Here is a 16,376-nt window from a genome sequence, read left to right on the forward strand (position 1 = left end):
TCTCACGGTCCCCGGCATGACGTCAGCACGTTCCCCTGCACCAGGAATAGGGCGGGGGTAGTCAAGGTTAGACGAGGGAAGAACTTCTCTTCGCTAACAATGGGGCTGACTCACATTCTTCCAGTTGCCCGTTTGGCCTACAACTGAATTGTGGGAAGGAATGTGACCATACAAAGAGGCTTGTTTGCACCAAATATACATTTTTGACCCACGGAACGTTTCTCTTTTCACCATTTTCGCTTTTTATCGTCTATTATTATCGTACTTAATTTAATTTTTTAAAAATAAATTTGCATAAAAATTCGACCTTGAGGTAACGATTCGAGTGGCGAAGTTTTACACGCTTTTGACCCCTAATAATGTTCTTAGAACGGCTTGACCTTTAACCTCTCGTATCAGTCTCTCAGTACAGCTTCCTTGTATTCGTTTAAAATCAAATTTTCACGTTGAGACCGAGAAAAAAATTATATAAAAAGAGATTCGATTCGATCTAAGGATGGCTGAAAATGACGTGAACCGCTTCCACGTGACTTCAACCAGATGACGTCAATGCGACATACCCCCGACGATTTCACGTTTATAACAATAATGATCTGCGAATAATAAGTTAATAACAGGATATTACGAAATTTTCTCGCTTTGGTTACGTAGTAATTAATCATAACTCATTTTAAATTTACTCGTTAAAAAATAATAACAAACGGCGACCAATAGGAGACGTTCTTACAATCTCTATTATAAAAAAATTAAAGGCGTTTTTAAACCGATTATAAAAGCAAATACCTGATTGGCCGATTTAAAAAAAAATAAGAAAAAATCTCGGAACCCGGAAAATCGAAGATAATTACGTTAAATCGCGTGATTTTTTATTTATTTATTTTTAAAATTGAATTTGGAGGTAGGAACCGAATTAAATTCGTGGTTTCGTATAATTGAGTTATGCTTAATATAATTGCCGATATAAAGTTACCAATTGGTTTTCTTATCAAGGAAGTAGTATCACACAGACGTATTTATCTTTTCCTCGACGACGAGGTCAACGTATGACGTAATTCTGTCTGAGATGTAATTTCTCCTTGTGAGATCTTAAAGTTTATTCTCTACACTTACGTCAGTCGATACGTGCTAATCAACGTGCCAAGGTTTGAGGAATTGATAACAACACGCATCAACAAGCTCGTGCTAAGGATCTTAATCCTAATTAACGCTCCTAATTAGCTAAGTCCACAGTGGAAAACTTTATAAGCGGGATCTTAATGGACTGTACAAACAGGCCCATTAGTAGCTAAGATCCTAATCACATAATTTCGTTAGTAGTCCAATTCGAGATTCTGTTTAAATGGATTTAAACTTGAATAAATAAACAATCTTAATCCTAATTGACGCTTCTAATTAGCTAAGTCCACAGTGGAAAATTTTATAAGCGGGTTCTTAATCGAAAATACAAACAGATCCATTAGTAATTAGAATGATAATGAGATAATTTCGTCAGTAGTCCAACTCGGGATTATGTTTTAAGAAGATTTAGAGTAGAATAAATAACAGAGTTTAATCTTAATTAACGCTTCTAATTAACTAATTCTCCAGTGGAAAACTTTATAAACGGGTTCTTAATCGACTATACGAACAGATCCATTAGTAATTAGAATGATAATGAGATAATTTCGTCAGTAGTCCAATTCGGGATTCGGTCTAAGTGAATTTAAAGTGTACGCTAGGGACTTACCACGTGAGATTTACACTAAAAAAATAAAAGAAACAGGCTACTAACGAGTAGTTTTATAATAAAATTTATTAACTACGTTTAGTATTCTTGGTAAGAATAGTATTAATTGGGTCCCTGAAGGTCATACTAAACGCTAGTGATTAGTAATTGGCTCGTAGTAAGTAGGTCTAACTAATGTGGGTTGGTCTGTAACGTCAACAGGATGTTAACGAATTAGTTTTAAAGTAAAATTTAGTAAATAGGATCAAAACTTTGAATCTAATTAGTTAGAAGTATTAGTTGTTAGGGCCTTAACTAGAAAATAAGGCTCACGTTTTACTAATTAGGTCCTAACCAAACCATAATTTACCACAATTGGTTGGGACCATAATTATTTAAATCCTATTCACTTACGTCAGTCAGTAAGGCCCTGTTAGGAACAGTTAGGCCCTAGTAGTAAACGCAGTAATAATTTAGATTCCTAACTAGTATAAATAAGGGTTCATATGAAATTGGATGCTAACGAATTAATTTTAAAGTGAAATTTATAATAAACTAGCTGACCCGGCCACGCGTTGTTGTGGCTCAAAATGTATCTATTATAAATGTATAACACTTCCCCCGTGGGGGAAATTTCAAAAAATTCCTTCTTAGTGTATATTCTCTTGACGTACCCTATTAAAACGCAATCAAAAACGCATCTAAAATAGTATAATAAAAGCCGAGTTCTTCACAGTAAGCCTTAATCCCGTCACTTTTCCCGCTGGGGAATATCGAAAAATCCCTTTTTAGTGTATATTCTGTTGACGTAACCTATTAAAACGCAATTAAAAACGCAAAAAACGCATGTAAAATAGTATAATAGAAGCCGAGTTCTTCACGGTAAGCCTTAATCCCGTCCATCTCCCCCCACTGGGGGAATTTCGACATGTATATTATATAAAAACACGTGCGTATTCGAATGCAACGTTGTGTCAAAATTTCAAAGGAATCGGTAGGAACAAACGAACGTTATATTTTATTTATATTAATATTTATATTAAGTAATAATTTTAATAAAATAGGAATAATTAATAGTTATTCTCCTAACCTCACTCAGACTCTATTACACTGTAAGACAACAACACCTTGATGCTGAGAACCTTTAACTTTAATCATAAACAAACGTTTTTCGGCCCATTCCATGGCCATCGTCAGGCTAACAACATTCGAATACTGTTCCGAATAACCAATTTCAAATTTAAATAAAATACAAAAGAACTCACGCGCGATGCTAAACAACGTAAACTAAAACTAATATAAACAACATAGAAAAGAACAAACAAACGTTATATATTATTTATATAGATAGATAGAAAATGATCTGCTTCAGTCCATTCTCACAGAAAAGCATAATGCCTGACAGAAAAGCAAACTTAGTTCGTCGGAAGGTAGCGCCATCTGTTGGACATAAAAGCCTTAATTTATATATAAATATATTTTTGAAAGGGGGGAGATGGTGTAGGGGTATGAAAAATAGATAGTAGCCGATTCTCAGACCTACTGAATATGCATATCAAATTTGGTAAAAATCGGTAAAGCCGTTTCGGAGGAGTACGGTAACTAACATTGTGACACGAGAATTTTATATATAAGATAATTAGATCCTTACTCCAGTTTAAGAGTAAGACCGTCAGAAGGGGGGCTGGAGATTTTTACAGGGCCCGTAGGGGTTCATAGCCCTATAAATTAATGTCTACTAACAAAAATAAAATCTTTAAAGCTGCTTTTTGCTAATACAGAAACATTCTATGTATTTCATTTGTACAAAAAAATAGCAAACGGGGCACGCTCCACGACGGGCCCCATACAGGTTCTCGATGGCCCTAATTGGTTCATAATATGAAATAACAATTAATAAGTTCCTAACAGCGAAATTTACACTAAAAATAATCGCGTAGGCCTGCAATAACGGGCATTTTTCACGGACCAAACATGTACACAAAATAACCTCCGAAAATGGGCAATTTTTTTAACGTCCCCGTCAGTGGCTGTCGTTCAGAGGTTCGACCGTCGTAAGCAGCTTAATGAACTTTTTCATACGAAAATTTACTAAACAGGAGCCTCATCAACCGAGTTCATAATAAAAATTGTTGCAACTTGGCTCCTAAATGTCGAGGTTCATATTAAATTCGAGTGAGTAGAATCCTAACGAACCAGTTTTATGGTAAATATTAGCACCCTTAGCAGTGTCTTGATTAATTCAGTTCGTAATTTAAAAAAAAAAAAAAAAGAGAGGTTAATAACTAAGATTTTATACGATCCCAACGAACCAGTTTCATAGCAAGAATTAATAATTAGGATCCTAACCAATTAGGCACATATAAAATAATAAAAATCAGAACCCAAATCAACGAAGTTCGTATTAAAAATACAGTAATTATGATCCTAATCATCTTCATATTTTTTAAATATTAATAAATTAGACACCTACTTGTTCACAGGAAAAAATTTTTTAAAAAAATATGGTAATTAGAATTCTAAGTAATGGATCATTTATGAACTGAAAGACCTTATAAAGAATGGCTGCAATGCGCTGCTTCAGACATAGGTAAAAGGGTACCATTAAGGCCTTTTGCCTTATAAACAATGCGTTGTTTCATACACAGAAAGGTAAGGCCTTTTTCATAATAAGTAACGATTGCAATGCGTTGCTTCAGAAAGTACCATTAAGACCTTTCGCATTATAAACAATGCATTGCTTCAGATATATTGATAGAAGGGAACCAGTAAGACCTTTCGCCTCATAAATGATGGTTGCAATGCATTGCTACAGACATAGAGGTGCCTACAACGCCTTTTTTAGCATGGGGTTCCAGAAAAGAGGACCCTTTTGATAAGCGATGAAAAATCTGTTTTTATGGCCTTTGGAAAGAAGTGAGGCCCCACGTTTAAGAAAGGGGATAAGGCCCGATTTGAAGTTTCTCAAGCCCCGGAGTTGTTAAAGGAACCATTGGCCAAATATTTCACTCGACACCACGGCGCTGACCTTTGATAAATCAAAAAATTCCATCGAGACTTAATCATTAAATCGAAAGTATCTTTCAGAAGGCCAAATTCCAAACGTATCAAAAGATATAATAATATTTTTAAACAAGGCCTCAAGTAAAGCATACAACTTACATATAAGTACATATAATAGCATATATCAACCCGTTGAACACGATAGAGGAGGCCTCAAGAGGCTGATATCTAATTATCCCTCTGCCATATTAATTGCTGTAGAAGGATCATAAAAAGAGTCGGTTGAAGCCTCCTAATTAAAGAAGTGAACGAGAGGAGCCCATTTATTATTTTTTCAGCAGGAAAACCTGACGAGAAAAGTCGAAATAAAAAAAAGGCAAAGTTCATGTAATTGAAATTGTCATCACTTTTCTAATTTATTATTCAACAGAAACATCTGCAGCATCCTCCATCCATCTTTCCTCCTCGGATTCATTTTAAAATCATGAAGAACCAAAGATTATAGCTTGAAATTAACGCATAAAACAATAAAATGTGCATATTTATTCCCTTAAATTGCATTAATATCTCTTCTCGGCGGCTAAACGAGCAAAATTAAGCCTTCGTCCGTATGTCTGTACGTTATTAAATATCTCAAACTTTTCAGCCTGTAAACTTAAGATTTTCGGGTTAATTTCGGAGGTCTGACATACACTCTAACGCCTAATTTAATCAAGAATAGATCAAAACATCAAAGTTTTCTTCATAAAAATTGAAAAATAGTAAATAAATTGTTTGAAATTATAACATCTAACCGTTAATTACGCTAATTTAAGCCATTAAATGGACAAATATTAGCAATTAGTCTGTCTGCCTGTCTGTATGTGTCTAACGAATGTCTCAAAAAAGATTTCAGGATAATTTTAAGAAGAGATCTGACATACATTCCAACGCCAAATTTAATCAATAATCAACTAAATTTTTCGGTCTTTCTTATAATAAAAAATATACAGAAAAATTAAATAAAATTAAAATATATACAGAAAACATTTGACAATTAATTAACCTAACAGAATGGTAATTAGTTATCCTAATTACATATTTTCCCCCCAATTTTTAAATGGATTTAACAGCTAAATTATAGTGGAAATGCCCTCAATTCCTAAAAAATAAGCATTAATTTTGCAGGTTTTTTCTACATTAAATTATTGAATAACTTAGGATAGAATAAGGTGTATAGGATAGAGTAGATAGGAAATAGGATTAATTATTGTATAACTTATCCTGTAGGAAATGTTAGGATAGGAAATTAAATTACTAACATCTAATATTACTGTATAATTTCCTATCTATCCAGGATAAGTTATAAAATAATTAATCCTATTTCCTGTAGGCTAAGTTATACAGTAATTTAATTTCCTATAGTTAAATTATTGTATGACTTATCATGTATATTAATTTTACATGTTTTTTTCCTTTAAATTACCGTATATCCTACGGATACACCCTTTATATTTATGAAGTATTAACTCTGTTAAAGAGAACAAATAAAACAGGGGGAAAAACCCCCAAAAATACATATTTTTTCCTTCTAAAATGCCTTATAAATCTGAAGGTATCTGCACCAAAATTAACTCAACCGGTCCTTCTATACACAGGCGCACACACACACACACAGAAAAAAAAGGGGGAATATTTATCTCTCGCCTTAATTGATTACTGATTAAACCCTCCCTTATCGAAAGAAAGATCTACAAGCTATTAAAATGTAAAATTAAGTAGAGAAGAAGATCCTGTCCCCGCATATTAGCAAATATTGAAAATGTAGGACTACACAAAAATTGTCAACCCCCCTCTGTAACATTTTTCTAAATCCCTGCCCATGCCTTTTGGGGGTGCACCAAATAATCCATGCATAATAAACACTTCCTCGTCCCTTCTTTTTTTTTTCCTTCTTCATCTTCTCTTAAGGTGTATTATTTTTCCGAGGGTGACAATCTGATAATGGAACCCCCGGGGCCCCTTTACCTGTCCTTATCTCCTGTATCGCATTCCTTGAGGTGCCCTCGACACACTACCTCTACCTCTCATTGCCAAATTAATGAGTGGAAGACAATTATTTTCGCTGGGGGATCTTAATGTAAAAAAAAAAACAAAATCCCTTTTCGGAGTTCCGCTCGACCCCTTATAAAGGGGCCCCCCACTTTAAATTTTCGGGGGTTATAGGCTATTGATGTTTTTAACAGGCTTGATAAGCTGAGGCTTTCTACACTAGAAGGTCTTTTCCAAGGAATTTATGCCCTAGAAACCGAATTAATTTATTTCTAAAGGCCCTACCATTTGTAAAAATTGCGTTTTTCAACCTCATTTACGTGTCCTGGTGGGTCGCGATCTAACGGTTGGGTAACTCGACTTTGAATACCAAGCTTAAAAACTAAATATTTAGATGTATATGTTTAAAAAATGCCTGCACGTGATGTAAAAAGTAAAATGGGGCCCTAATCTCTTATTAAGTCCTCATTTTCCGTCTTTTTTTTTAAATGTTTGATGTGTAATATTTCGTTTTTTAAGAAGGGAAAAAAATTTCTTACCTTTCAAACAAACTTTCTGAAAACTCGATAACAACCATCATCTGAGAAAATGCTAAATGGGCCCCGCTTCATTAGGCAGGCCCTTTTTGTGTTTGGTCTACTCATAATGAATATAATTAAAGGTGAATTTATCTTGTGTCGTCGACTTGACACTTACTTCAGAGGTTGTTGACGTGTTGTTGATTGAAGACGTTTGATTTGACGGTCGTCGCTGATGTTATCTACAGTACATCCGTCTGTCTGATTACACTTCCTTCTAACTATTATAACGGTCATTTTAAATGCAATTTATCGCTTTCCCGTGCCATTTAAGTAAACTAACAATTCAGTTTCTAAACACCTGCTGTAGGGGCTGCAATCTTTTTTTTAGGGTGTTTTAAGTGTCCAAAGAGGGAAAAAAGGCTCATACCTTCCTCTAGACCAATCAGGAAGCGTTTAACTTACCATACTTAGAAAAAATAGCATAAAATGGAGGAGAACGGGGCAAGATGACGAAGCAGGGATATTTTATGTTCTACCAGCTGATTTTAGGGGTTTTAAGTATCCAAAAGGTGAAAAAAAGGCTCATGCCTTCTTCTCGACCAATCAGGAAGCGTTTTACTTACCATATTTAGAAAAAACAGCATTAAAAACTTATAAAATAAGAGAGAACGGGGCAAGATGACGAAGCAGCCATGCCCTTGAGATATTTTATGTTTTATGGTCTGATAACTTTGTATAATGATAATCTAACGCTAAAAGGCATAAATGTAATAAGAACTGTATAAAAATTTAACGCTTACCCGCATATAACGTTGATAGCACTCCGCAATAAAACTTTAAATCTCTCCCCCCATTATGTGATATGAGTTCACTGTTTAAACAACAGCAAATATCGTAATTTGTTACACTATGACAGGTTTATAGGATAATAATGAACGTTTATGGATCAAGCATGCATGAGATACAATAGGGGGCAAGATGACTTACGTGTAATTTTATACAGGGGGGCAATGTTTCAAAGGTTACTCGATTACACATACACGTGGTTTTGTGTGCATAATAAAGCCTTAATTTACCCTTTTATTAGGCCTTAGAGGGCCCTAAATAGTCACAAATGGAAGGCCTCATCAACTTCTGAAATCCATAAATAAATATTTTCTTAGCTCACCATAAAAACTCCTGTCATTTTTCTCGTATAGAACAATAAATTTTGGAGCCATTTAGCAGGGGCCTATACTAAGGCCCCTGCTAAATGGTCTCGCTGGCCTCCCTCCTTCCAGTCCTTTCTGTTGAGTATAATCAGTAAGCAAATTTAATTGAATATTTAATGAGAGTTCACATTACATTCAATTAAATGAGAATCCTTGGAGCCTCTCCGTACCTGAGGCCCTAAAACATATAAAAGTAATATGAAAATCTGCTGTAATTAATTTTATTCATACAATTTAAAGAAGGGAAGTGTCGGAGGAGAGCCAACAGGGCCTTTTAGTGCTGGTTTCCCTTCATCTGGACTCGAACAAAGTGAAATTGGGCCTAGGGATTACAGCTGTAACGGTCCTAGGCCTGTCTTTAATTAATTTAAAGTCAAATTAACAAAGAAAACTTGAACTACTTTCACAGGAATTCCCAATGAAGGTAGTCTGTAGACATTTTTCTCCTTCTTTTAAAGTATCCTTGAAGGATTTCATTCTCAAATACGGAGAGAGCAAGGTCATATGACTACATACTCAATTGATTAATCATATATAATTATATTCTGCATATAAATATTTATAAATTATTTTATTAATAATTATATTTGTAGTTTATATCATTATTTGATTGATGATGTGACTGTAAAAGATACTTTTATTATAATAATTGTATAAAAATTTAACATTTACATAGCCTGAGAGGGTTGAGATAGATCTAAGCCCCGATCAAAATGCTTAAATATATATAAATAAATAAATAATAGCCAAATGCCCTTTCGTGTTTGGGGCCTGGACCAAATGGCCTTTCTATCCACATTATGATACATGTTTTTAGGAAGATAGAGGAGACCAGTAGGACCTTTTAGAATTGTTCTCCTATCAGGATCTAAACATTTCTCTTAAAAATTGATATATATATATATATATATATAATTAATTTAATATTTATTGAATTATTTAAGACTGTAATAAACTGTAATTTGTAAACTGAAGCAAGAACTTCACTCTTTCCCTCATAGACTATTAAAACTAAAGCAGGAACGTCACTGTTTCCCTCATAAACTATTAAAACTGATGTTTCAATAGTCTCTGTGGGAAACAGATTTGTTTAATGAAGGAAACTAATTTAGAATTTTTATACAATTGTTTTAATTTATGAAATGTATACTATTTAAAATAATTAAAATTCCATTAAATACAGACAAAATTTATTAACTTTTTAGCTTTAAAACGAATTAAAAATAAAAAAATTTTCAATGATTTTACTCCAGAATCACCAAGACTTTGATACATTCCCAGCTCTGTTTATCTTTGTTCAAGTGTTTTTTAATCAATTCTTAGCTTTGTAAATATAGAAATGATGAAAAAAAAGGAAGTGTTTGTTCCATCTATCCAAAAACTACAGTCATATGACCTTGCCCGTACCGTATTTGAGAAAGATATATGAGTTGTATAAAGTGTAGGAGTCATCTCCAGTAGCTGTCCTTGTCCAGGAGGTGCTAAGAGGGTGGTGAGCTCCCACGCTTCACTCTCCACCCTGTAGTCAAAATGGCGGAACTTCCTATGGGGTTTCTATACAAAGAAACCCAAATCCCAACCCACATGAATAACACATGTGTTCATTTATGTAAGCAATTAATCGTCGCTCCTTTTATTTTTCTATGTTCTTATAACTAAAAATGGACCGAAGTGTAAAGTAAAGAATATACTCCACCCCTCTGAAGACCCTATTTTTTTAATAATGGACTCATTCTCCACCCCTCTGAAGGTCCTATTTTTATAAAGGACTCATAAAGGATTCATTCTGTCAGTAGAGGAATGTAAAAACAATACTCCATTCCTCTAAAAGCCTTATTTTTTTGTAAAGGACTCGTAATTCTGTCAACTAGCAGCAGAGGAATGTAAAAACAAAAGTGGCCATGCTACAGACTATACATAAGGGAGGATGTTGAGTGTAAGTTACACCTCACCAGTATGAATTTCTTTAAGGAATTCAAAGGGTTAATTCATCCTGTCACATAGAAAATAATATAAATTTTAAAACTGACATTGAAAACGGTTCTTATCACAGAGGAGGTCTTAACTATTTCACACCAACAAAGAAAGAAAGAATGTTTTAATTGCAGCCATCCCTGTAGGCTACTTCCTGCTTCTGTAAGCAGCATTCATTAACTAAAATTCGCTAAATTTAAGAAATTTTTACATTTGTTTAGGGTATAAAATAGGTTAAAAATCGTCCAGATGAGGTTTCATATGGTGAAAATTATATTTAAAAGCGTACGAGCTTAGAACTTTTCTAAGAATACAATTGAAGTTATTGAGTGCAGCTGGGGTTTAGAAGAATCTCCTAGGGCAAAGGTGGGGCTATTGGTCTGTAATTAGACACCATTGTCCCTCATCTCGATAAACATTTGGTAATTGGTGCAAAGGACCTCATAAAAAGGACCGAGTATGTCCTTCTTTTAACCTCTTGTACACTAGAATGACTTTAAAATTCGATTTTAAAGTGAATTAATCGACCCAAAAATGTCTCCTTTTCGTTTATTTTGGGGGATTTTTAGTGTTTTTTTCCACCTTAGAACCTCACTTACCTCTTCAATTATAGAGAATAATCTAAATAGAAACACAAGTTAAGATAATTAGAGCCCTTAGCACCAAGAGGAATCCATCCTAGATAATAAAGAGTAAGTGAAATTAGGGGTTTTAATTATCCTAAATTACAGTATACAACATAATTAAGATCTCAACATCACTAGACCCCTGTAAGATGCCAAGAATAAAGGACCTATCCCGCTCTGTCCTTATTTAGAAGGTAGTAGTACCACAGCAGGTTGTACATTTAAGTGCATCATTTGCTGTTAATCTACAATTATAATTACCACCAGACACCTACACTCTTTGAATTGGGTCACGGCTTAGAAGGGGTTCCGATAAGGTCAAATGGGATTGTGCCCTCTAAGCTATTGACATTGATAGATAGATCCCGTCTTTATGAATAATTTATCAGCCTTACATCCAATTTTTAATGACGATTTTCGGCTTGTTTAATCAAATTTCTATAAGAATAGGGCTTTAAAATAAGGCCTTACAATGACGTTGACATCGTTTCGAAATTGAAAATTATAACAAATTAGGTCGTAGGTACTATAACTTTATGACTCATAACTCGTGCGGTGTTTAGCGCAGGTTAATTATTTAAAAAGAAAAAAAAATCACATTAAATCACTTTATAAGGATCAAACTATTCAAGGAAAACGACTTTTTTTGGAAGAAAAGTGTAAACACGAAAGTCTCTTTCACCCCCTTTTTTTTAAAGGAAATTTAACGATTCCTTCACGTCCTGCATTGTATTTTTTAATATTTAAGCTTATTAACTAGTTGGTATAGCCTGCTAGGGCATACGAGGCCCTACGTGTACTTGCGAGGCCCTTTTATATAAGGAGCCTATCTGTATTGAATTTCGAATGCCGCATTGACTGAGGTCCTTATCACGCACTATTTGATATTGTACAAGGTTTAGTACAGAATTACAAACATTGATAAGGGCCTCTGAAGAGCAGGCCCTAGATAAAACTTGTAAAGAAAACTTGAATTTATGTAATATAAGGCCCTATCATGCGCGTTTATGATATGTACAGTACGTGGTATGACCTCTAAAAGAGCGAGGCCCTACGCTAAACCCTTGAGTTTAAGGCCTTATCAATACTTAATGCAGTACTAAATTCTGAGTATTGGACTAGAAACAAGCGTGCATTTCTGAGTATTCGAGGCCCTTAAAAGCGTGAGGCCTTTGCTGCCTGTGTAGTCACAGTTTATACATTAAGTGTACAAGATGTAGAATCCTATCTAGTACTGTGTTCTGAGTACAGTAAATACTCGTATATCGATAAGCATGTACAGTACATAATTACGTGTTTAAGGCCTTAAAAAGCGCGAGATCCTATAAGTAACCTACATCTAAAATTGAAAATTAGCTTATACAATGTATGGACCATATACAAAACCTAGGATCCTATCTAGTACTAGAAGAATCGACAAGAGTATATCTATATTTCAGGCCCATAGCAGTGTGAGGCCCTAGACAAAAATGTGGGCTGTCTTGCCTATTCGATAAGTTTATATAACGTAAGGATCTAGTAACGAATTCCGAGTATTATACGTATAAATGCCTACGTGTCTGAGGCCCTTAAAAGCAAGAGGCCTTAGGCTAAAGCCCGCCAAAAGCAGCAAAGGGTGTCTAAGAAACAATCAAAGTTCATACCTAGAGCCTTACAATCTCACGTGAAATCTTTAGCGCCCATTTATATATTAAAAAAAAAAAAAGAATGCCCCTATTCAATTTTTCAAAATGACTGTTATACAGAAAAAACGCTAAATTAAATATCATTTAAGGTTCGACAACCCTCAAAAATGGATTATTAATAGCCTTAAATAATAGTAATTTCGTAGGGGAACCATTTTACAATCCGAACACGAATGGTATTTATCAATTAATATTCTGGATAATGATAATCATCCTACCATATATCATCGCCAGGTAATCATCTGGGTGTCCTTAATAACATGCAAATGAGACATCTTTAATAAGGACATCAATAGGATCTGAGGCTTAAATTCATTCAATTTTCTTTCTTTCCACCCCCCTTCGCATCTTCTGTCGGCTGATCCTTATCGGAAGCGATTTAAATTCCACATCGACTCGAAATTTATCTTAAATTATAATAAGATATAACCTTGAAATTTTAAGGGTTCTTCGCCTAATGAGGATCGTGAAAATCTTGGAATTCAAACGAAACAGTCCGTTAACTAATGAGGATTACGAGGATCTTCGAACTTAACAATGATCGTGAAGATTTAGGAGTTTAAAAGATCCTTAACCTAAGAAGGATCACGAGGATCAGAGTTTTAAATCCTTAAACTGAGAAGGATCACGATGATCCAGAGTTTTAAATTCTTAAACTAAGAAGGACCACGATGATCCAGAGTTTTAAATTCTTAAACTAAGAAGGATCACGAGGATCCTGAGTTTTAAATCCTTAAACTAAGAAGGACCACGATGATCCAGAGTTTTAAATTCTTAAACTAAGAAGGATCACGAGGATCTAGAAATGTAAAAAAATCGTAACCTAACGAAAACCACGGACGAAAAACGAAGGATTATAAAAGATAACATCGAGAATTCAAAGGACAAATTCGACATAAAAGAAACAAGCTCAAGGAAGTGTCCTCAAAAATTCAAGGCTCAGTCTCTCAAGAGGAAAAGAGAGGGAAGGAAAATAAAAAAAAAGAAAATTACGTATCTGCTTAGCCTAAGGCACGTGACTGAGACACGTGCTAACCACCCAAGTCGGGGAATCACCTCAAAGTGTATGCCCTGGGGCATCTTTTCTCCGACAGTTACTTGACTTCAGATAATAGGCAATCATTTACAAAAATAGAAAATTGAAGTCAGCACCTCCTCTTTTGTCGATTATGCCCCCCTCCTTGGTTTTGTTTCAAATTTATGACTTTCAATTCATGGAATGCAGTAATGAGCTACTGATTTAGTTCGATAAAAGGCCCCTTCTCTACCCCATCTGACGTATTTTAATCCTATTAACGAAGACTTTCGAACGTTCGAGTTCCAAACTCCAACGGTTCTCGAGTGTCATCCAGGTTGGAGTTCGGACCCGAGCTTTGAGTTGGGTACTTTTAATTGTTAGGTTAGAGCGTGTTTATGTGTAAACATCGTTAAAAATCCTTAAAATTAAAGTAATAAAAGGGATATTTTATAAAATAACGCGAAAATTACCTGAAAATTCACGAGTTTTTCAACCGGTGGCTCGCATGTGGAGGAGCATTTTCTTGGATGATTTTGCCACTTCTGTAAGCGGAAAAAAAGGAGAGTAATGTTAATATACTTTAGGGAATTTATTGGGGTGAGAGTTAATTAAATAAATTAGGTCTTAATCGCATTTTAATGAGTATTTTCTGGCCCAAACCATAGAAATTTCGTTGTGTTTTCTTATAACCTTTCAACCGGTCAGGTTTGGAGATGAGCATAAAGTCAAGAAAAGTCAAAAATGCTTGGCAAAACTCGTCGAATTCAGGAAGTGAGATAACTTATTTTGCGTCGTCTCAATTATGAAGAAGTTCGTTTACCTCTTGAATATGTCAACGGCCCTGTGAGTCCTAAGGGAGGACGCAAAAACGTAATAAATATTGTCAGTTAACTAAGCTCTTCAACACCCTCGATAAATCAGCCCTTAACGAGATTAAACGACAAACGTCAAGTCCCTTTGTCTATTAAAAAAAAAAAAATATAGAATGGCCCGAAGCCATCCTCTCCTTAATGTTAACCACCAGCGGATTCTAGGAAGAGAACCCTTTTCCATCAAGAATAAGGTCATCCATTGGGCGCTTGATAGAGATTACCCATTAGGGGACCTTAAATCTTCCTTCGCAAAAGGCAAATTCTAGCGCTTAATCAACCCACTTGAAGGCCTTTTAATCTCCATAAGTAGGGTCTTGGGGACATGTTTCTAAAATTAGTTATGCAAAGAATTGCCCGAGCAAAAAAATTCCAAACTTTTTCAATTTATGAATAAATAATGGCCTCGGGGGCATAACGAAGATCAATCGGAGAATAAGACAAAAATAGATTAAATTAACGTTGTCAAGTTGATAATGAGGACTTTTATTCGGCGATTTTTGAAGTGCTTTTGTTGTGTATCTACTGTTAATTCCCTATAGAAGTGCCCTGAGGTGGGTATATTAACATAACGATAATAATATCTTTATCATCTACTCCATAAATTTGTTATGTATATGGTAATATTCCAGGGGGGGGGGTCCCACTAGAATTTTGTCACCTGCAACTCTCGTTTGCATTAAAATGTCATCGAATTTTAGGGAACATCAAGCGAATAATTACCCTACTTCGGGGTAGAAGTTAGACTTTAAATAACCTTTTTATGTAAGTTAATCAGACCCTTGAATTATAGGTTTTCACTTCATAAACCTACCATTTTTATGCTCGGACTGAACGTTTAGAGGAATTTTTCCTCATGCTGCGATTTTATTATTCAAAAATATATCAGGTCTTTGAAGGTGAATGTACATTAAAGAAACGATATTCTAATGTTGTAATTAATAAACCTTAAAATTTTTACACTTGTTACATGTTTTATGCGTTATATTCAAAATTTAGGTGCTAAAATACTTTAGGATTGACACTAGCAATTTAAAGATCTACAAAGTACAGTTTTATGAATAATAACACATTTATTGAAGGATTAACAAACATAGAATCTGCATCTGTGTAAAAGATCTGTATGTATAGCTATGAAGGGTCTACAACTGTAATAACTCTGTATGTGTTACTTTAAAAGATCTGTATGTATAGCTATGAAGGGTCTACAACTGTAATAACTCTGTATGTGTTACTTTAAAAGATCTGTATGTATAGCTATGAAGGGTCTACAACTGTAATAACTCTGTATGTGTTACTTTAAAAGATCTGTATGTATAGCTATGAAGGGTCTACAACTGTAATAACTCTGTATGTGTTACTTTAAAAGATCTGTATGTATAGCTATGAAGGGTCTACAACTGTAATAACTCTGTATGTGTTACTTTAAAAGATCTGTATGTATAGCTATGAAGGGTCTACAACTGTAATAACTCTGTATGTGTTACTTTAAAAGATCTGTATGTATAGCTATGAAGGGTCTACAACTGTAATAACTCTGTATGTGTTACTTTAAAAGATCTGTATGTATAGCTATGAAGGGTCTACAACTGTAATAACTCTGTATGTGTTACTTTAAAAGATCTGTATGTATAGCTATGAAGGGTCTACAACTGTAATAACTCTGTATGTGTTACTTTAAAAGATCTGTATGTATAGCTATGAAGGGTCTACAACTGTAATAACTCTGTATG

General features: G+C 34.5%; 1 protein-coding gene across 1 annotated transcript in view; it reads left to right on the top strand.

Annotated features, from left to right (window-relative positions):
- Ssu72 (Ssu72 CTD phosphatase) overlaps nucleotides 1-16,376 on the top strand; it is a 204,141-nt gene that overhangs the window by 86,800 nt on the left and 100,965 nt on the right. The window lies entirely within an intron of this gene.

The sequence above is a fragment of the Centruroides vittatus genome, unplaced genomic scaffold, assembly GCF_030686945.1.
Source record: "Centruroides vittatus isolate TY-2023 unplaced genomic scaffold, ASM3068694v2 contig_1213, whole genome shotgun sequence".
NCBI classification, from domain to species: Eukaryota; Metazoa; Arthropoda; class Arachnida; order Scorpiones; family Buthidae; genus Centruroides; species Centruroides vittatus.